The 20,819-nt window shown below is 46.7% G+C and overlaps 1 protein-coding gene across 3 annotated transcripts in view; it reads right to left on the bottom strand.

Annotated features, from left to right (window-relative positions):
• The window catches only part of RSPH10B (radial spoke head 10 homolog B), a 765,802-nt gene extending 765,050 nt beyond the window's left edge, over positions 1-752 (bottom strand). The window contains exon 1 of one of the 3 annotated variants that reach the window (XM_069645637.1): positions 526-752. The gene's annotated coding sequence lies outside the window, so the exon portion shown is untranslated. The remainder of the gene's footprint in view (positions 1-525) is intronic. The other 2 variants (XM_069645638.1, XM_069645639.1) reach the window with 2 other exon arrangements.
• Positions 753-20,819: the final 20,067 nt, after the last annotated feature.

Genomic DNA, 20,819 nt, shown 5'->3' with positions numbered 1-20,819 from the left:
CATTAACATGAAGGAAACTCATCTACTAGAGCTCTGTTCAGGCGCTCGGGTGCAAAATACATGAAAATCTCCTATTTTGCATATGGGTTGCACCAACAGAAGTGACTTCACAGGAAAAAAACATTTCAAGGAGCATCATACGTCCAGTCTTTGATACTTGGAGGCACCATGAAAGTGACTTTAGAATAAGTCGTCACAAGTAAGCCAAGAGGCAAATAACTTTGTAGTGCAAAATACGTAAATTGTACTATTACTATATATGATGCATCTCCTTAGGTTTTTTAAATAATAGAATGATATAGTAACATAAACTATAAAGTGAATCCGGATCGCAGAGCTGCAGATAAGACACACTGCAATTACATAATTTGCCTAGCATCTCAGACTTTGCAGAACGTGTTGGCGATATGCACTTAGTTATTTTAGGCCAGACCACCCGTGTGCTTTTCACGTGTTCTTCGTTAGGCCACGCCCATCCGATAAGCCACGCCCCTAAAAGAGCCTTCTCCCCGTTTAATGTCTTACCACATTTATAGCACTGCCTTTAACGCACAGGTATGCGAATCCTTTCATTCAAGCCTCCTAAATTCCTCGTGCTTCTATTTCATGGCACAGACTTTCTGACCTGTGTTTCGGTCCACCGCGACCTGCTGCACTGCCACTAGGTCTCCTGTCCTTGCCCGCTTGGTTACTGTAAGGTGGCGTCTAATTCCCATCAGAGAAACGACCATAGCAACGGCCCGCCTACTTTTCTTCACGTGACTTTCGCACGTCCCGACGTGTCTGGGAAGTAATGAGCCCACGTTGCTGCTTCACCTCGGCATCTTTGCGCGGGAAGGCAACTCGTGCCATAGCTTCGTGGCAGCGAGATGATGAGTACATGCATTTCTTCCTTTCGAAACGAATTTGGTTTTAAGTCTTAAAGCTGTGAGGGTTAGTGTAGTGGAGAAGGGCGATAATGCCTGCCCGGGGAGGGGGGCTTCTCGGTGTATTTTGGCCAATTTATGTTCATCTGTTCCCAGTATAGAGGTTAACAGTGAGGCGGATAGTTATTTTTGGGATTGTTTTCTCCTGCAGGGTAGGCGATTTGGACCATATCTCCTGTGCAGAGGGACACGTGATTTCGGTAGCATGGCGGACTGGTTGTGCTCCAGTATAAAGAAGCAGTTATGTGTACATGCTGTATTTTCCCCTTTTTGATGTGTAGCAGAGGGGGCAATTATTTCTTTTCAGTGACTCATTTAGGTATTTGTGCTTTGCATAGAGTTGGGCAAGTGTGGGATGTTTTGTCTTGCACAGTGAGGTGTATTTGACCTGGGGGATAGGTGTACTTTACAAGGATACATAGTAGGGGATTTGCTTGATGCAGAAAGTGGGATTAGATTTCCCTGCCCTGAGGGGGTATTTGGAGATTTGTCCTGTGAATTGGAAGGGTTGGATATTCTTTGCCCTGTGCAGAGGGACATGTTTCTGCATAGATGTGTTCTGTTCCTGTGCAGAATGGTGGATGTTCCCTGTACGTGGGAGATGGGGTGGATTTCTTATAGTTTTATGGAGGGTGGCGAATTGAAGTAAACCATGTTAAATTTTGGGTTTGGGATCTGTGTAGAGCAGTCTCCACAGGACTAAAAACAAGTTGAAATGTGACAGTGTCGCATCTGTATGGAGATTTGTAAAGGGTCACATGGTGTTTATAACCAGTGACCAGGATCTCTACCACGCAAATCTAACTTCCACATAACATGCAAACTTATGATTTTGTCCATTATTTATGACCCCTTTTGCTGTAAATGATGTGTTGGTGTGTCGTAATGTTTATAGATGGTTCCAAATACACAGGAGCTCATGTTCATTGAAAGTGTAATTTTGCGGTAGTGAGCCGTTACGTGTTCACATTCATGCAGGTAGCTCCCCGCCACCACATTTTGTTCATTTGCATGGTAGGGGGATAGGTGGCATACACGTATGTACACCACCTTTTGCCTTGCACTTTTGCACTCAGCTGTGCAAAGTGAGTAAATGCTGGGCAGCTTTACTTTTAGTTGCGAGCGTATCCGGCAGGGTTTAATTGTACTCATACCCGTTGCCTGTCATGCGAACAAGACAGATAGTATGTACCATAGATCCCTATGTTGTCTGCCTGCTTTATGCTGCTGCATTAAGCTAGTGGACCCCATAGGGATCTCCAGCATTTGCACCGGCATGACAATATATGCCGGCTCAAATGCTGGATCAATTGTATGACGGAGAGGAAGGGGGGCAGCAGAAATGCAAGTCTCTTTGCACCTCTCCTCGCCACCATACACATGATTGATGGTTTTGTCCTGGCCCGGCTTAGTATGATTGGCGCGTAGGTGTTGGATAACTACTTTCAGGTTTGGCAAACGTCTTCCAAAAGGGACAAATCCTTCTCCATGGAAGGGAAGTTGGATTATCTTTCTCCAGCAGTGTGTACCAGGAAGGTTTTGAATGATTTTTATGCAAGCATTTGGCATTTATCCTGGCCCTTATGGGCTGTTATGTGAATTGGGACGAGGGGATGACTGCGTTTTCTGACCAGTCCAGGGCGATGGGGTCAGCACAGTTTACGAGGGAAGTGGAGAACAGGATTAGATATAGTGTTACTTCCCTAAGCGTAAGTGGGGAAGAGCACATGTTGAAGTAGGCCTACCAGTTCAGGTATGAATAAGAGAGCTTCACTTTTGGTTGGTTGGGTCCCAGGTAAATTTGAGCACCCGTAAAAGATGTTATTTTCCTGCAAGATTGAGGCTGTCAAGATTAAGTCTGTGATCTCCTCACCTGCAATGTAGTTTATCAGGAAAGGTGGAAGGTGGCTGACTCTTTTTGCAAGATGGGGAATTTGTACGTAATGCTTCCCATTGTGTTTATGGGGTGGTCGGCTTTGAACCAAACATAGACAGTCACTTTTATATGACTGCCACCTTTCCTGTTTCCGTGATCAGACCGCATGTTGAATGCTATAACCAGGTGCTACGAGGACATTGAAAGTATGGGAGGAGGCTGGAGTCAGCAAGTTTTGGTGATGAAGATTGCGGCGACTGTGCTAGGTGATGTAAAAATAAGCATTATACAAACCAAATGTTTGTGCTTTCATATTAATATAGTCAATTACACTTCCTCTGACTGATGTGCAGGTCTGCATGCATTGTTGCAGGATACAGAATGATTTGGGTTTACTCTTACATACATTTTATTACGCACATAGTTTTTTACTGTTTTTTTTTCTTTGTAGAACAAACTTTATGGAAATGAAAACCTCTGAAAATGCTGGCATGTCCCAGATTGCAATTAGATCACTGATTCAACACGAAGAAATAGAAGATTCATCATTGCAGGTATTTACATTGGAATTGTACGAACGGACCGAAAAAAAGGTCAGCACAAAAAGTTTGAAAAATGCATACCACCAAAGGTTCGAACACCAAAAGTTCTGTGTGGTATAGTGAGCGGGGTGTTGCAGGGGACACCCCTGCAGCACACCCGAAAAAAAACAGGGGCTGCAGGGGTGTCCCCCGCTCACTATACTTTACAGTATAGTGAGCAGGGGTTGCGGGGGAAACGCCTGCAGCTGCCCGTAAAAAAGAAGAAAACAAAAACAAAAAAGGACCCTGCAGCGCCGGTTCGCAAACACGGAATTGAAAGGGAACTGGCATCGCAGGGACACGACAAAATGGAAGGTAAGTAAGGGAGTAGGAGTGGGTGGGGGGTGTAGTGGGTGTGTTGTCGGTGTGTTGTGGGTATGTGTGATTTGCAGTGTTTGTTCGCGTGGGAAATGTACAAACCTTTGGTGGTGCATACCTTTCCCATGCAAACTTTTCAGTCACTGACTTTTCTGTCGCGGAAAAATCACGCAGGTCCATTTATATTTACCCTGTGTAACATTGTAACCTTTGTGGATATCGGGGGAGAGCGATGGCTAGGAGCTCCATGGGTCAGGGCAAGCCACCAAGTACATGATACGACTTATGAAGTTGATACATTGAAGATCTATCCATTCCACCCTCGCCCGCGCCAACTTGCACCCATCAGTGAGATTCCCTAATAGGCCTGCCCAACAGCAACGCACTCTTGGTATATGGTACTCTAGTCCTGCTAATTGTGACAATCTTCTGCCCTTTTGCAGGGGGTCCCAGCGTGGGTGCCCTGTGACGCCATCCATGGTATCCCCAGCTTTATGCAGGAGACTTAGTCACAGGATAGAGAGGTGACTTGTATGCCGTTTCGAAGTTTTAAACTTCAAATATTTACCTCTGCTATACCATATTAATCAGAATTTACTAAACTCAACCCATTTCTTGCAAGTTATCCATGTTACCCTGTGCTGTTGGTACAGTGCTGTTTCATTAAGTTAAGCACCACCTCAATTAATAGGAGCTAGGAACAGTCCAAGAACTGTCACCCAACTATTGTTAAGCCAGGGTCCACAGGAGATGGCATAGGAGTGTGGAAGTGCCCTTCCTCATCAGAAGGCAGAGTTAGGTAGATAGTTAGATATGCCATGTAGCTGGCTGAGAAGAAAAAGCAAGATAAGACGTATGCCTTATAATGCTCCCCCATGCTTCATCCTGAAACATGGATGCACTCCAGTAGACTGTGCGTTTGATTATTTATTTTCAAAGGGCAGGGCTCTTTGGTGATCAACTCTAGAATATAGGGCATACAGGTCTCCTCCGTATGATATCGAAAGATTTGTTCTGATGGTTACACTGTGCAATAATTCTGTGACTCCACCTAATTACAGCTATACCATCACTAATGTATGTGGAATCCCTGAAGTACTACATGCATTATTTTATTTTTTAACCATTTTTATTTTTCAATGGAGACATAATCAATTACAACATATGATCGTTACACTTTGTTGTCATAATGCATAGACCAACTTTCCATTCAGGGTTACCGTCACCCGTTGCTGCGTAACTTGTCTCCAATTCCTTCATCTGTAATTCATCATCCCTCCCTCCTCCCCGCTGTCTCTTTATAACTTTTGTAACAATTTTGAAAAGGTAACAATATTTTGGCTTTCAACAAATGTGCAAGAGTATAACTTTTGATATTATGAGTCCACATTATAATTTCGTTGTCTGTTACTATACAATAGGTATCTCCCAATTTTATCATTTCATTCTTAACTTCCTTCCTCCCTCCCTTCTCCGCTACAACTTTTGGAAGGGGGGCCAAGTGGACAGGCGTCTCTGCAGTGTCTAGTTCTTTCATACATAAATTCTTGGGTGTAGATGTTACACAGTTAATTCCCTCTTCCCCTTTATTTTTCCCCCTTGTTCTCTTTTTTCGTCGTGCTGATTCTCTATCTCTTTCTCTGTTCTGATGTTAAGTGATCGATATATTTCTGAGGGTTCCTGGTTTATAAATGTGGGCTTCCCTGTCTCCAACAAAGTCTCTGAAGGGGGACCATATGGATAGGTATCTCTGATATGTTTCTGTTCTCATGGCAGTTACCTTCTCCATTGCCATTACTCCCAATAGTTTCATCCACCACCATGGTGTCGTCGGGCCCTCTAGTGTTTTCCATCTTTGCGCTAATGTTATTTGTGCTGTTGATAGTAAGTGTGTTATTAGCGTGGATATATGCCCTGATGCTGCTTATATTCCCTTTGCCTCTACTCCCAGCAGGACCACCTTAGGTGATAGTGGTAAGTCTCTGCCAGTAATGTCTTTGATGTGTCCCAGTATCTCCTTCCAGTAGGTAATTGCTTTGGGGCATGTCCACCACATGTGGAATAGATCTCCTCTCCCTCCACATTGTCTCCAACAGTTTGGGGGATATTCTGGGTTTATTTTGTGTAGTCTGTGGGGGGACATGTACCATCTGTAGCATAATTTATATGCAGCTTCTTTAATTGCTGTACATTTGGAGGATCTGTGAGCTCTTGTCCATATTTGGTCCCACTCTCTTTCCGTTATTGGTTCTCATACATCTTTTTCCCAATTCTGTTTATATTTTAGGTTGTCCGTTGGTTGTGCTCCATCAAGCAGTCTGTAGATTCTAGATATCCCCTTCTTTGGTTCACCTTCTTGCATTGTTAGTTCCAAGCCTTTTAGGGTTCTCGTTCCCGCTCTTTTCACTGAGGGATGGGAGATCCAGTGTCGTACTTGCGTGTACCTGAACCTTTCATTTTCCCGTAGATCAAATTTCTTTTTGCATTCTAGGAATGGGATTGGGTCACTGTTTTGGTACATGTCCTGCAGTGTCAGATTGGCCGCGCCTTTCCAGCCTTTCCAGAAGCTCTTCTTCAGGCCTGGGGTGAAGTCAATGTTATGTGCTATTGGGGATAGTGGACCCAGTCCTCGTTTGATCTTTTTCATTTGCATGGCTTTGTCCCAGCTACTCAGGGCTGTTTTAGTAGCTCCTAGTAATTTTCCTTCTGCTTCGCGGGCCTTGGGGTTCAGTGCTAGGAGCGCTTTTATCGGGATCTGTGTGGGTGCTTGTTCTATGGCTCTCCATCCTTTGATGTCATCCCGGGTTAGCCCACTGGAAAATGGTGGCCAAGTGCGCTGCCATGATGTATCTGCCCGGGTCTGGGACCCCGAGGCCTCCCAGGAGCGGGGGACGGGTCAGTATGCGTCTCTGTATTCTGGGTCTCTTTTTCGCCCATATGAATTTAAATACTGCATTTTGAAGTTCTTTGATTATCTGTGATGGGATCGTCGTGGGTATTGAACTCGTCACGTATAGAAGGCGGGGGAGAAGGGTCATCTTTACCGCTGCTATTCTGGCGAACCACGATAATTCCTGATTATCCCATCTCAGCAGGTCCGCTTTTAGTTGTTTCCAGAGAGAGGGGATGTTTGATTTATATAAGTCCTCGAATTTCTTTGCCAGGTGAACTCCCAAGTATTCTAGCGTGTTTTCCTCCCATCTCAGGGGGAATCTTTGCTTCATGCAGTTTATTGTATTTGCGTCTTCAGTTATGTTTAGTGCCTTTGATTTATTGTAGTTGATTGAAAATCCAGATATGGTGGCAAATTCTTCCAGTGTCTCTACGGCTTTTGGTAGTGTATTCGTAGTGTCTCCCATATAGAGCATCACATCATCAGCATATAGTGCTATTTTCTGCGGGGTCTCCTTGATTTGCACTCCTTTTATGTCATGGTTTCCTCTGTATCTTGCTGCTAGCGGTTCCATAGCCATTGCAAATATTAGTGGAGATAGGGGGCAGCCCTGGCGCGTACCTCTCCGTATCTCCACTTGTTTTGAGTCGTAGGCATTTATCCGAAATTATGTAGATGGGTGTTGAAAATTTGCCAGGATCATCCTGCTGAATATTGTTCCGCATCCGAATTTCTCCAGGATCATCCGTAGATATTCCCAGTCCAGGCTGTCGAAAGCCTGTGAGGCGTCCAGGGCAGCTATTGCAAATTTCTGGTTTGTCCGTCTCCCCCATTCGATCACATCTATGGCTCTTCTGACATTATCTTGGGTGTGTCGTCCCCTGACAAATCCCGCTTGGTCCTCGTGGATGATATCTGGGAGGATCTGCGATAGCCTATTCGCTAATATCTTTGTGTATAGCTTTGTATCCCTGTTTAGGAATGCTATCGGGCGGTAACTTGAGCATTCGGTGGGATATTTGTTTGGTTTCAGGGCAAGGATCGTGGAGGATCTTGCCATATCTTGGGAGATTGATCTGGTGTCTCTAATTGTGTTGAAGAGTCAGGTGAGGGGTCCCAGTAGTTGCGTTCGGAATATTTTGTAATAGGCATTTCCAAAGCCGTCTGGACCCGGGGTCTTGTTCCTTGGTAGTGAAGAGATAGCCTCATTGATTTCTTGAGTTGTGAATGGCCTCCCCAGGATTTCCGCATCCTTGTCCAAGATTTGGGGTAGACTAGTGGCCAGTAGGTAGGATTTTTGGTCTGTCGCGTTTAGGTTTGTTCCCTGTAGTAGCTCTTCATGGAATCGGACCATTATTTCCCTTTTCTCTTCCTCTTTTGTGATCTTATCTCCTTTTTCATTTCTTAAGGCAACTATATAGTTACGGGATTTCTCTTTGTTTAATTTTCCCGCTAGAAATTTATTTGCCTTGCCGTCTTGGACGTAGTATGATTGTTTCGTGTTCAGCAACGTCTGTGCCACCGCGTCCGCAGTGTGACTTTCTAGTTGGGCACGAACCTTCTTTAGCTCTCGCCAGGATTTCTGCGTTTGTCGGGCCTTGTGATTTTTCTCTGCTTCTTTTAGGGCTAGTTCCATCCTCCAGGTTAGTATTGCTCGTTCCCTACAGTATACTGCTGCTTGGGCCATGAATTCTCCCCGGATTACGGCCTTCCCCGCATCCCAGACTGTCTTCCAGTCAACCTCGCCGTTGTCGTTCTCTTTGAAATAGTTGTTTATGGTTTCCTCCATGTGTGCTCTAATCGCTAGGTTGCGCAGGATCAGTTTGTTGAGTCTCCACGGTGGGCGTTGCTTATTTTCCCCTCCGTCTATTTCCAGGCTAACTAGTACTGGGGCGTGGTCTGTAATATATTGTGTTCCAATTTCCACCTTAGTCACTTGGGGGATTAGAGTTGCTGACACCAGGATAATGTCTATTCTGGAGTATCCTCTGTGGACCCCAGAATAATGAGTGTATTCTCTCGTGTCTCCTTGGAAGAAGCGCCTGGTCTCGATTACTTCTAGCTCTCTGAGGAACTTTCCCAGCGCCTGTCTGTTTCTCTGGTCGGCTGCCGTAGGGGGCAGGGTTTTGTCGAGGTTAGGGTCCAGTATGGAGTTGAGGTCCCCTCCTATGATTGTTTGACCCTCGCACCAGCTCCCTATTTTCAGTAGGAGATCTGTGATGTATCGGTCTTGCTTGTTGTTAGGAGCATATATCGACAGGATTGTGTAGGTCTTCCCTTTTATAGTTCCTTTGATTCCCAGGTATCTCCCTTCAGTATCACTAATCAACTGTTGTTTTCGGAAGTTCAGTCCCTTAGCCAGCAGTATTGCGACCCCTTTTGTTTTCGTGCCGCTGGAGGCGAAGTATTGTTGTGGGAATGCCTTGTTACGCATTCTTTTTTCATCCGTTTTCAAGAGGTGGGTTTCCTGAAGGAGCACTACCTTTGCAGGCATCTTCTCGAGCCTGTTGAGAATCGCACATCGTTTCCCGGGGGAGTTCAGCCCTTGTACATTTAGCGATCCGATCAGTGTATCTGCCATTTTTATATGTAACATGTTTGTTGCTTCTGTCTTTTGGTGTGTCTTGTTTTGGGTTAGTTTGAGGTGGCCCACCTGCTGTGGTCAGGTGTTTCCTCGGTTTCTCTTCCAGTCGCTTCTTTATTTAGTGTCTTCTTCAGGGTGTTTCGTTCGTGATATTTGAAGGGGCCTGCCAGTTTCTTTTCTCTGTTAGGTCTTCTTTTCCTCTCGGATGACCATTCCCGTTGGTTATTTTGGCTGCTGGGTGCGCTATTTTGTGGGCTAGTTTCGGTTTGGCTTTGTTCTTCCTCAATTTGTAGTAATGAAAGGCCTTCTTCACATTTACTGATCCTTCTTTGTTTCTCTTTCCAGGGGAAGGATAGTCCAAAGGGGAATGTCCATCTGTATGCGATTTGTTTGGCTTGTAGTGCTTTTGTGACCGGTTGCATAAGCTTCCTTTTATGTAGGGTGATCAACGCTAGGTCCTGGTACAGTTGGATTCGCCCTCCATTGATTGTTAGTTCTTTGTGGGTATGTGCGGCTCTCAAGATGTCCTCTTTCAGACTATAGGAGGTCATGGCAATAAGAACATCTCTAGGTCTCACTCCTGGTTCATTCCTTTTGGGGCCCACTCGGTGGATTCTGTCAAATTCAAATCTCTCTGGGGGGGGGGCGTCGTTCAGGATGCTGCTGAAGCAGTGTTGCATGGTGTCCCGTTGGTCTTTATCCTGGATCGTCTCTGGGAGACCCTTGACCCGGATGTTGGATCTTCGTGAGTGATTTTCCAAATCTTCAGTTTGGATCTCTAGGTTATTTGTAGCTCTGGCGACCTGGTCTAGTAGGCTATTGTATTGCTTTGCTTCCTCTGCCATATGTGAGAGTCCATTTTCGAGTGTGTCCACTCTGCCTCCAAGTTCGTCTATTTCTTGTCGTACCTCTTTCAGGGATGTCTTCAGCTCTTCTTTCATTGTTTCTAGTTGGGTCTGGAGTGTGTTTGTTATCCTGGATTCCATGCCCCTAAGGCAGTCAAGTAGTTCTTCCTTATTTATAGCCATATCAGAATTGTTAGGCGTCGTTGGTTCTTCCTGGTCCGGAGGTTCTTGGGGGGCACTTTGTTGTGTTGTGCTCCAGCAGCTTTCTAGCAGACGACTTTGGTTTTTCGCCGGTGTCTTGGTTCTTGTGTGGGGGGTTTTCCCTTTAATCCCGGGCATCAGGTTCTCTCTCCGTTGAGACTCCGTGTGGGCCTCTTGACACTTGTTTTCGTGGGTCTCTGCTAGGGATAGCTCAGTCCGATTAGATTTTCCTAGCGGTATTCCGTGTGGTTGGGTATGATAGTGTCCACAAACACCAAGCTGGGGCTGATCAGCGGGGTGCGAAGGGCACCAATCACAAAGTGTGGGGTACCCCCAGATAGTCACGTTTTTAATGGCAGAGGAGAGGGTGCGGGGGCGCCGGGCACGCTCCCGCGTCGGCCCGAGGTGGTGGCAGGGCCCAGTTGGGGGGGTCAGTACCCTCCCAGGAGTTGTTGGTCTTAAGAAGGGGGCGCTCTCCCAGCCTGCACCCCCGCTCCTTACCTCTCCCCGGTGTTGGCGCTGGTCGGGAGCGTCTGTGCTACTGCTGCCAGGCGTTTTAAGGCCTGCTCGGTATAATTCCCTTGTACTGCATGGACTGCACTGGCGGCCTCAAGAGTCCAATATATTGCTGGGGAAGCAGCCACCCTTCTCCTCACCTTTCTCCTTGGGGATCCGTGTGTAGGGGGTGTCTGGGTGCGCTCCAGCGTCGGCCCAGATGGTGATGAGCCCCCTTATGAGCCCCCTTATGAGCGTCACAGGACAGGACCGGGTCCGCGATATGTCACTAGGTGGATGGGGGTGGGGGGGCTCCGGTGCGGGGCTCTCTGGTTTCACTGCAGTGTAGATGGGTGCGCCCAGTCCAGGGCAGTGCACCTATGCGAAGGCTGTCGGTATATCAGATGCTAGCGCCCTGCGCAGTCTGCCGCACTTGGTGGCTGTGGGTTGGACTGTGACACTGTTTTGTGCAGCGGTGCATGGTTCAGGGGGGCCTTTATCCCTGGTGCAGGGGCTAGGGAGCCATCAGTGTCGCCCTTCCTTTGGTTGTCTGGGTGGGCCGGGGCGTTCTTGTTGGGTTAGTGTTCCACTAATGTCAGGGTTATGCAATTGCTGAGGGGGCGCGGTGGGGCTGGGTGTACCACTTACATGTGATCCCAGGCCGCCGCTGCTGCTTACTTGGGCCCGTGGATGTTGACAGGGCTCTTCGTTGTGCCCTTAGTCCTGTCCGGCTCTGGGGGCACACCTTGTGCGCTCACTATGTGGTGTGGCACCGTTACGCTTCTGCGCGGGGGTGTCTCTCTCTGCTGCAGCTTTGTGCGATTACGGGCTGCCTCAGCTGGTGCTTCGGAACTTTGCTTTGGAGGGGCCCAGGGAAGTCCCACGGCAGTCGTTCTCCGTGTCGGGATGCTGTAGGATGACTCCCGAATGTCTGTAGAGGTGGCGGTTCTCTGCGCGTTTCTATTTCCTCCTTTCTGGGGTGTCTGGAGGTTAACGAGGGAGGACTTGCGTGGTCTCGCCGTTTCGTGTGCGGGGTCCTTGTTCCGTGGCCAGGCTGCCAGTACGGGTGGTTGATAGTCTATTTTTGTTGTTGTTTTATAATAGACAGCGGGCCGGCGGGTACCTCCAGCCACGGCCGCACCAACAGTTCTTCCTACGTGGGCTCGTAGCGGCCCGTGTCCCAAAACCTCTCGGTCCGCGTTTCAGTAGCAGGATCGTTGTTCTGCAGTTCCCACCGGGGTGTCGCAGGGCAATTGGGGGCCTGAAGCTCCGACCCAGTAGCCGCGCTCAGTGCGGACGCTGCTCCTCCCCGCCGCGGAGCTCCGTGTTCGGTCGCGAGGCGCGGATCGAGTGGACAGACCCCGCCCTTCTTCTGGCCTGACGGCGGACCGAGACTGCGGCCACTAGTTGTTTCAATATGGAGCCCTCAGGCGGGTCGCGCCCGCGCCGCGAGACGGCAAAACTCCCAGCTCCCCAAACTCCGGCGTTTCACGTCGCAGCAGCCCAGGATTTTCAGGAGCTGGGGACGGGACTTACATGTATCCGTGTCCCAATTCTTGCGTTTCGCAGCGGCCTCAGAAAGGATAAATAAATGCAGGCTTTTGAGGCGGTGCGGGAGCTCTCAGGTTAGGCAGCCATCTTCTCTGTGCGCAACAGCCACTACATGCATTATTTAAGATAATAAGCATGGATTGAGTACACTAGTTAATGAAACCTATATGAACCTCTTTTAAAAAAGAAATGAACAGTGGGATTATTGACCCTTCTATACTTTACATAGCAAAAGTGTAGAAAAGATGGACATCAGAGATGTCCCCCTTATTAGAATGTCCAAATTGAACCTTTTTCTTGTATTGCTTGCTTTTGGTGTTAAAAACAATAATACATTTTGACTACATTATACTATGGTCAGGTGCAACAATTTTGGAAGCACCTAGCCAGCGATTTAAAAAGTCACTTGTCATCAATCCGACAGACAGCACACCATTTGGTAATCGCCAAGAGTAAATTATTACTAGCTAATGGTGAGTGCAAGTTTTGTGCCCAGCTTTGGTAACAACTGCACGCAGCAATTCCACTCGATCTATGATTAGGCAGGCAGTCCTTTCAAATACCATTACCGCTATACTCATAAGGAGCATGCAGGTGGGCAAATGGGATTTTTCTTCAGGATTGACTTCAGACTTATTTTTCATTTTTTAACAGGTTTTTTATTGGTATTTATACAACATTTGCACCCCTCAAATCCCCCCACCCACCGCCCTCTCTGCCTCCCAACCTCCCTTGGCTCCAGCAGTGTCTTTGCCAACCTGTTTCGTAGCTGTTCTTCTTCCCCTCGATAGCCAAAGACTGATTCTTTTGCGTGTATATTCAGCTCAAGTCCAATATCCTAAGATTTTGACGTTGTTGCATATAATCGCTTTTTAAGTATTCTAACACCTCTCCTCAGTCTGATTGAAACCTATCTGCCTCCCCTTGTATTCTATATGTGATCCACTGCTAATACGTCCCACATTTTATGTATCCATTCGGAACAAGTGGTTGGATTCTTCCTTTTCCAATTCTTTGCTATTACCATCCATGCTGTTATTAAGATCGTCATTAGGACTCTCTTTTGGGGTTTTGAGATTATAAACAATTCCGGGTCTAATAGCCCACACATGCCCTCCTATGGGTTAAGGCATGTAGTTCTGGCATAATGGCAGTAATCTGAGCCTTCATGTCTTCCCAGAATGTCTTTATTTGGGGGCAGTCCCACCATATGTGCCTCTAATCCCCTACCCCCTTGCACTCTCTCCAACATTCCCTGGAAGCAGATTTATACATGTTATCTAACTTAATGGGGGTATAGTGCCACTAGAGCATCATCTTATACCAGGCCTCTCGTAGTTGCATAGACCTGGTCAGCTTTGGGATATTCCTCCATAGCCCCTTCCACAGTTCCAGTGAAATACCCGTTCCCATCGTGCCTTCCCATGCTGCTTGGTATGACCAAGCCTCTCGAGCCGTGCATCCCTATAGGATCGAGTATATGTTTGATATCAAGTGTTTGTCACTGGAGTGTGTGGGTTATGTATGTTTCGAATTCCGTCAGTTGTCTAGTCGTGTGGACCGCATCTCTGGCTGTCTCAACCAGTGTCTTATATGTATGTATTCGTATCTATTGCATTCCTTATTTCCCAGGTGGACTTTGCACTCCTCGAAAGTTGCTATATCTCCGTCACATACCATGTCGCCCACCTTACAGCAGTCATGTTTCCGCCATTGGCTGAATTTACCCTTTCCCCTTCCCGGTGTGAAGTTTGGATTCCTGAACAGTGGAGTGAATGGGGAGGGGCAGGATGAAAGGAATCCCTTCTTTAGCCATCTGTCCCAGATGTCGCATGTCGTTCTAAGAACCACGCTGCGTCTTGCGCTTGGGTCCTGTCTTTTCCTGGGAGCCTCAACAGCCCAGCTCACGGGCAGCCTGCCACTGCTCTGTCCATCCGTGTCCAGACAGTATCCCTATTTTCTGTGAGGCCATTGCTGCACCACTCTGAGTTGGGCCACCTCAATGTATCTGCTAATGTTCGGCAATCCAAGCCCTCCTTTATTCCTATGGGTCATTAGTAGACCGAAGGCAACCCTGGGGCGTTTGTTTTGCCAAATGAATTAAAATATCATTGTGTTCAACGTCTTGAAGAACGACTGTTGGACTGCAGTCGGGTCTGGATTTTGTATAGGAGCCTGGGGAGAGTCACCATTTTGACTGTTGTTATATGCCCGAGCCAGGAGATACAAAGGGGGGGTCCACCTAGCGAAGTTCTCTTGTGTTTTCTTTAGGATCCCCGGGTAGTTGGCCTTATATAGCATGGAAATCTTGCTAGTTAGTTCTACCCCAGGTATGAGATGCTACCTTTTGCCATTATAAAGGGAGAGCTCCTGCGCATGGCCATGGACTGTTCTATCAATAGGCCCATCTCCAGCACTTCTGACTTAGTCATGTTTATTTTGAGCCGTGACATTTTTTCTTCTTCCCTTAAAGCTGTTATCAGAGCTGGGTTTGACATTTCCGGTTCCGTAAGTGTCATCAGCATATCGTCTGCGTATGCTGCAGTCTTATGGGTTTCACTCCCAAAGGGGATACTTTTTATGTTTCTGTCCAATCTAATTAAGGCGAGTAATGGCTCGAGGGATATTGCGTAAAGGTGGTGGGACAGGGGCTTCCCTGCCTGGTGACCTGTTCTATTCGTATTCGGTTGGAGACCTGGGAGTTGATGGAGAGCCTCATTGTTGGGATTTTATAATTTGCTTCCACCATCTGGATATAGTTTGGGCCAAACCCCATATGCCTCATTACTTGAAATAAATACGGCCATTTTACCCTATCAAAGGCCTTCTGGGCTTCTAGGGATATGAATACCGCCGGGACCCGTTTAGCTTCTGCTTTTTCTATGAGATGGATGACTTTTCTTGTATTATCCCAGGTTTGTCTCCCCAAATTGAAACCTGACTGATCATGTCCAATCACTGATGGCAATATATTCTTTATTCTGTCTGCCAGAATACCCGTGTATATCTTTGCATTTATGTTATGACACAATGGGTCGATATGAGCCACAGTTCTTTAGATGTTTATTTGGTTTCCCGAAGAGGACCACCTTTGCCTACTGCATGGAGCGTGTTATTCCTCCCGTTTGCCAAAGGGAGTTATATAATTTAGTAAGGAATGGTGTGATCTCTTTACATAACTTTTTGTAAAACAACGCTGGAAATCCGTCTAGGCCCAAAACTTTGTTACTGGGGAGACGCTTAATAGATTCTTCTACTTCTGTTATCTCTTTTTCCAAGACCTCCCTGTCTTCTTGGGTTACCTTAGGCAACTGAAGTTTATCTAGATAATCTTGTATTGTTAGAGGGTCTGGTATCTCTAAGGAGTATAGTTTTGTATAGAAAGCTCAGAACTAATCAACTATCTCCCCGGGCTCTGTGGAGATTGTGCCATCTGCCTGTTCGATACCGTCTATGATTCTTTTACGATTCTGTTGTTTCAATTGTCTCGCTAGTATTTTGTCTGCCTTATTCGCCCTCATGTAATGTCTCTGTTTTAGGTTTAGTAACGATTTCTCTGCCCTGCTCGTTTGCAGTAGATCCAATTGTCTCATACTATCCTAGTTAGCCTTGTTCTTCCTTTCTGCCAATTCCCTTTGAGCGTCTCTCAATTTGGCCTCTAGGTCTTTTTCTAATCTATCCTTTTCTTTGGACCTTTGTGCATTAAGAGGGATGATTTCCCCTCTGAGCACTGCCTTGAAGGCGTCCCAAACCACATCCAAGGGGGCCCCCTCGTGTGTCATTTATTTCGAAGTATGTTTTTATTTTGTCCCCCAGTGTTTCCCACACATGTCATGCCGCACTTCCCAAGGTAATTTCCATGTCCATGTTGAGCTTTTTGTCGACATCTCTCTTAGTTGCACCCACATGGGAGCGTGATCCGACAAGGAGATCGGGTCTACCTTTATCTCCATCAGTGCCCCTAATGCCTCTGGTGTTCCCCATACGTAATCAATCTTAGAATATGTGCAATGAAAGTGGGAGAAGCATGTGTATTCTGTCTCGTCTCCTTTTTTACCTCTCCACAAGTCTCTTAGTGCTAACTCTGAGAACCTTTCCTTTAGGGTACTAGATGGGCTGCTTCCCCTGGTGGGCCCCTGGCTGCTCCTGTCTTTTTCCGAGTCCCAAGCCAAGTTAAAGTCTCCTGTCAGAAGGACATCGCCCTCCGCAAAACTTTCTATTTTACTCAAGGCCTGAAGTATAAATGCCACCTGTCCTGTGTTAGGAGAGTATATGGCGCCTATCGTTAACACCCTACCCGCCAGTTGAATCTGAATAAACAGCTATCTGCCGTTGGGATCCCTAAGGATGCGGCTTACTATAGCCCCCAGTGAGTTTCTGAGGCCTATCAAGACTCCAGCTATTTTGTTTTTGGTATTTGCCTGGTAGATTTGTGTAAACTGATGTAATCACAGTCTAAGGCTATCCTCCCTTTTGATGTGTGTCTCTTGTAGTAAAATGATATCTGCCGCCCCCTTTTAATCTGCGACTCCAACTTCTGTTTTCTTGGGGTTTTTAGGCCTTGTATGTTTTGTGAGAGAACTATCAGTGGCTTTCTCCCCGCCATTATGCAGTTTTCTTCCGTCCCTTTCCCACTGATTCCTCTGCATGGTACCACATGTGTCGCCCCTGCAATCCCCTACCCTATTTTCCACCCCAAGAAGGCGCTAGAGCCCTCCCATGGGTTAGTTATGTCTCAGGCCTCACTAGAAAACTCGGCCTCCCCCCTATGATTACACTTGAACCCAAGGACCATATGGTAGCGAAAGACTGCATCAAGCAGATATACAGGGACTGGTAGTACAAGATTACATTTTCAGAGATCGGCTTGGCTGGTGCAAAAGCGGAATACATCAAGCGGAAGCATTCGTTCGTCTGAGAAAAATATCTATCTTGTACTAATAACAAGGCTTAAAAGCAAGGTTTGGGATACTTGCATTGGAAGTGGTCGTAAGCTCCTGGGGCAAAGGTGATCTACCCTTGTGTAAAATATGCGGTTTCTGTGCAGCTTGTCCTGCATTGGCTCAGGCCCTGGGCCAACGGAAGAGCTACTCTTACTCACAAGCTGATTATTTCTGTGATTGACAAAGACCCAGGTGATAAGATCACATGACTCAGTCATGTCATGAAACAACTGAGGGCAATCAACATCACACATCTGTTTCCGCCCGCTAGCGTGTTATCCCGAGGTGAGGTCAATCTGTGGACCGCCCGTTTCTATGAGTATGTCGGCGCTATCAGAGAAAGTGATGAGCTGCTGAAACCAAAGAATAGAGGGCTAATGATCATCATGTCCCCGGGTGTACAGAAATACGTGCTATGGGCTGAATTCCTGACACACCATGTACTGATAACCAGGGCACGATTAAATTGTGTCCCACTTGGGCGGTGGTGGCTGCTTGGTCTGGGGGGGGTGGAAATCGGTCTTGCCCCCTGTGTGATGCGCCATATGAGGACCTACCCCACTTGCTACTTTTCTGTCAAGGGAGATGAAGATCTTGAGTACTTTCTGTTTATGTGCCCCCGATACAGGAACATTACGCTATAAGTGGCTATAAAAAGTACAATCTAAGGAGAGCGAAAGACTTGTGGAATTTTTCTTTTGTTATCAAAACCATGTTGACCTCCAAACTCATTTGGCCTTCTTGAAAAATGCCTGGCGCTTGCGAATGAAATGCTGTTCTATCTAACCACCCCTTTTTTCAATTTTAAATGTTGTTTTATCTGATTCTTTGATATTCCTGCTTTTATGGTGATGCTGCCGAAATAAAGACTTTACTACTACTACCTCTACTTCTTCTTTACCTCCTCACTGGGCTGCATTGCCCCTGAAAAGCCTTGGTGGAAGCTGTTGCCACCAGTTTCTTAATGCTGCTTTGCACATGTCTCTAACACCTGGTTCCATCCCCTACCTTTCATCCTCTACTTTCTTGCTTCCTGTAAGTGTTCCCTTGCTCTCTTCTCTCTGTTGCTTGATGGTATCAAGCAACAGAGCGATCAAGCCATGCAGGCTCTTCTAGTTTTCAAGCAGTAGCCAACCAGCTCCCATCAATTTCAAACCCTGCCCTGTAGGCCTTATGCAACCCCTTATGCAACCCCTTCAGAATTTTCTGTCCCCAACACTACGCTGTAGTGGAATTCAGTTACTTTTTTTTGCAGTTACTAACATTTTTACATTGTGTGGCCGGTTAGAAGGAGGCAGACAAAGTAAGTGACATTTCTATCAGAGACTTTATTTAAATAAATAGAAAAAAGGTCTATCTATCCCTAATACAAAGGGGGATTGCCCTACCTAATATAAATCTAACTGGTGCTCGTCCGTGATGTAGTCCAAATCAAATACTCCGTCCTCCGTCCAAAAATTATCCTATGCTGACCCTACCACTAATCAAAAGGGTTCACCTAACAAAAAAATAGGGGGTCCAGGATAATGACTGCCTTTTCCTGGACAGGTTTACTCAGCCAAAATAGTCTATCTTGAGAAAGTTCCTACTAACTTTCTCAGCAATCATCATTATGTTTATTTCGGAAATATAATTTACACTCCATAAAAACAGTACAAAGAACAAAATACAGAGCAATAGCATTTTATAAAAACATTACCACAAAGACACTGACAAACTCAGAAACGATCATAGCCTAGTACAAATCGGACCATATAGTACTTTTATCCTGTCATGTTTCTTAGTATACATTTTCTCATATAAAGTGCAGTTTTTAGGTATGTGAGCAAGAACCAACCCATACGAGGCGAGTCGGCCAACAAAAGATATATTAGAGCAGGCGATATTGCAAAAATCCCATTTCAACCAATAAGGGCGATAGGAAAGAGCCTCTCACTATAGGATAAGCAGGACAGAAAAGTAGCAAGTGGGGTAGGTCCTCATATGGCGCATCACACAGAGGGCAAGACCGATTTCCACCCCCCCCAGACCAAGCAGCCACCACCGCCCAAGTGGGACACAATTTAATCGTGCCCTGGTTATCAGTACATGGTGTGTCAGGAATTCAGCCCATAGCACGTATTTCTGTACACCTGGGGACATGATGATCATTAGCCCTCTATTCTTCGGTTTCAGCAGCTCATCACTTTCTCTGATAGCGCCGACATACTCATAGAAACGGGCGGTCCACAGATTGACCTCACCTCGGGATAACACACTAGCGGGCGGAAACAGATGTGTGATGTTGATTGCCCTCAGTTGTTTCATGACATGACTGAGCCATGTGATCTTATCACCTGGGTCTTTGTCAATCACAGAAATAATCAGCTTGTGAGTAAGAGTAGCTCTTACGTTGGCCCAGGGCCTGAGCCAATGCAGGACAAGCTGCACAGAAACCACATCCTCGATTGACCTGCAACCCAATTCAATATACACTCCAAAATTTGGAGCCGACGATGGCAGGCCCAGCATTTTCTTAAAGAAAAAACTATCTGCTATTTGGACACAGTCAGCATTCCCATAACCCCCCAGCTCCATGCCAAATCTAGGCCCCGAGGCCGCCTTGCCTTTATACAGTTTGCGCAGAATATCAATTGGTCTGACTTTGAACATGGTCATTGCCCTGGAGAACCCGCCAACGGCCTGCCTAAACAGTGCAGCCTGTTTGGATATATGAGCGGAGGCACAAAAACTGGCAGGAAATCTGACCCGCAGGTAATCAAAATGATCGACCCTGGGGATCACACGGCTCTTACAATACACAGCCCTGCATTTAACCTTAGGCTTTCCCTTCCAACAGACCATTATAGCTGACTTTGCCACGTTCACCACTAGATCTAACCTGTCCATAAAGGCAGCATAATCAGAGATAAGGGACTGCATGGCTCTCAGAGTGCTTGCCATCAGAGTCAACCGTATATGCCAAAACCGGGAGAGACCGCCCGCCTCGCCCTGGTACATCGGGAGAGGAGTTTAAAAGGTGTTTGTAGAGTCCATTAACATACAGGCAGAAAAGGAGAGGTGCCAGGACACAGCCCTGCTGCACCCCCAGTTCTACCTGGAAGAAACCTGTACACTGTCCATTGGCGCCACTCCTTACACTCGCCCGGGTAGATTTGTGCAGTCTGGCCAAAAGGTTCACCAGAGTCGTAGGGCAATTCAGGGACCCGAGCACCTCCCACAACAGTCGATAAATGCCAAATAGATAGTCTCTCCTTTACATATAATGGATGTGATGTTATCAAATAAAGATTAAGAACCTGCTGTGCTGTACCCAGCCCTTGCCTAAAACTCAACTGGGCCTGAGAAAGAACCTCCCTACTCGTGACCCAGTCCTCCAAGCGGGCCAAAGTGGCACTGCCCAGATTTTGTCAACAATAATCTAAGAGCGAAATGGGTCTATATGAGGAGGGAGACACCCTAGGTCCCTTTTTATAAACCGGCTGCAAAATCGCACTTGACCATGAGGTGCCCCACACGCACGGATAGCATTAAAACCCTGGGCCAAAACAGGGGCCTAGAAGTCGATGCCATGATGAACAGGTCTGCTGGGACATTGTCTGGACC

Source organism: Ambystoma mexicanum, chromosome 2p (genome assembly GCF_040938575.1).
Source record: "Ambystoma mexicanum isolate Mex_15411 chromosome 2p, UKY_AmexF1_1, whole genome shotgun sequence".
In the NCBI taxonomy this organism is placed as follows: domain Eukaryota; kingdom Metazoa; phylum Chordata; class Amphibia; order Caudata; family Ambystomatidae; genus Ambystoma; species Ambystoma mexicanum.
The sequence above is the reverse complement of the archived record's forward strand: the minus strand, read 5'-3'. Positions and strand labels throughout refer to the sequence as shown.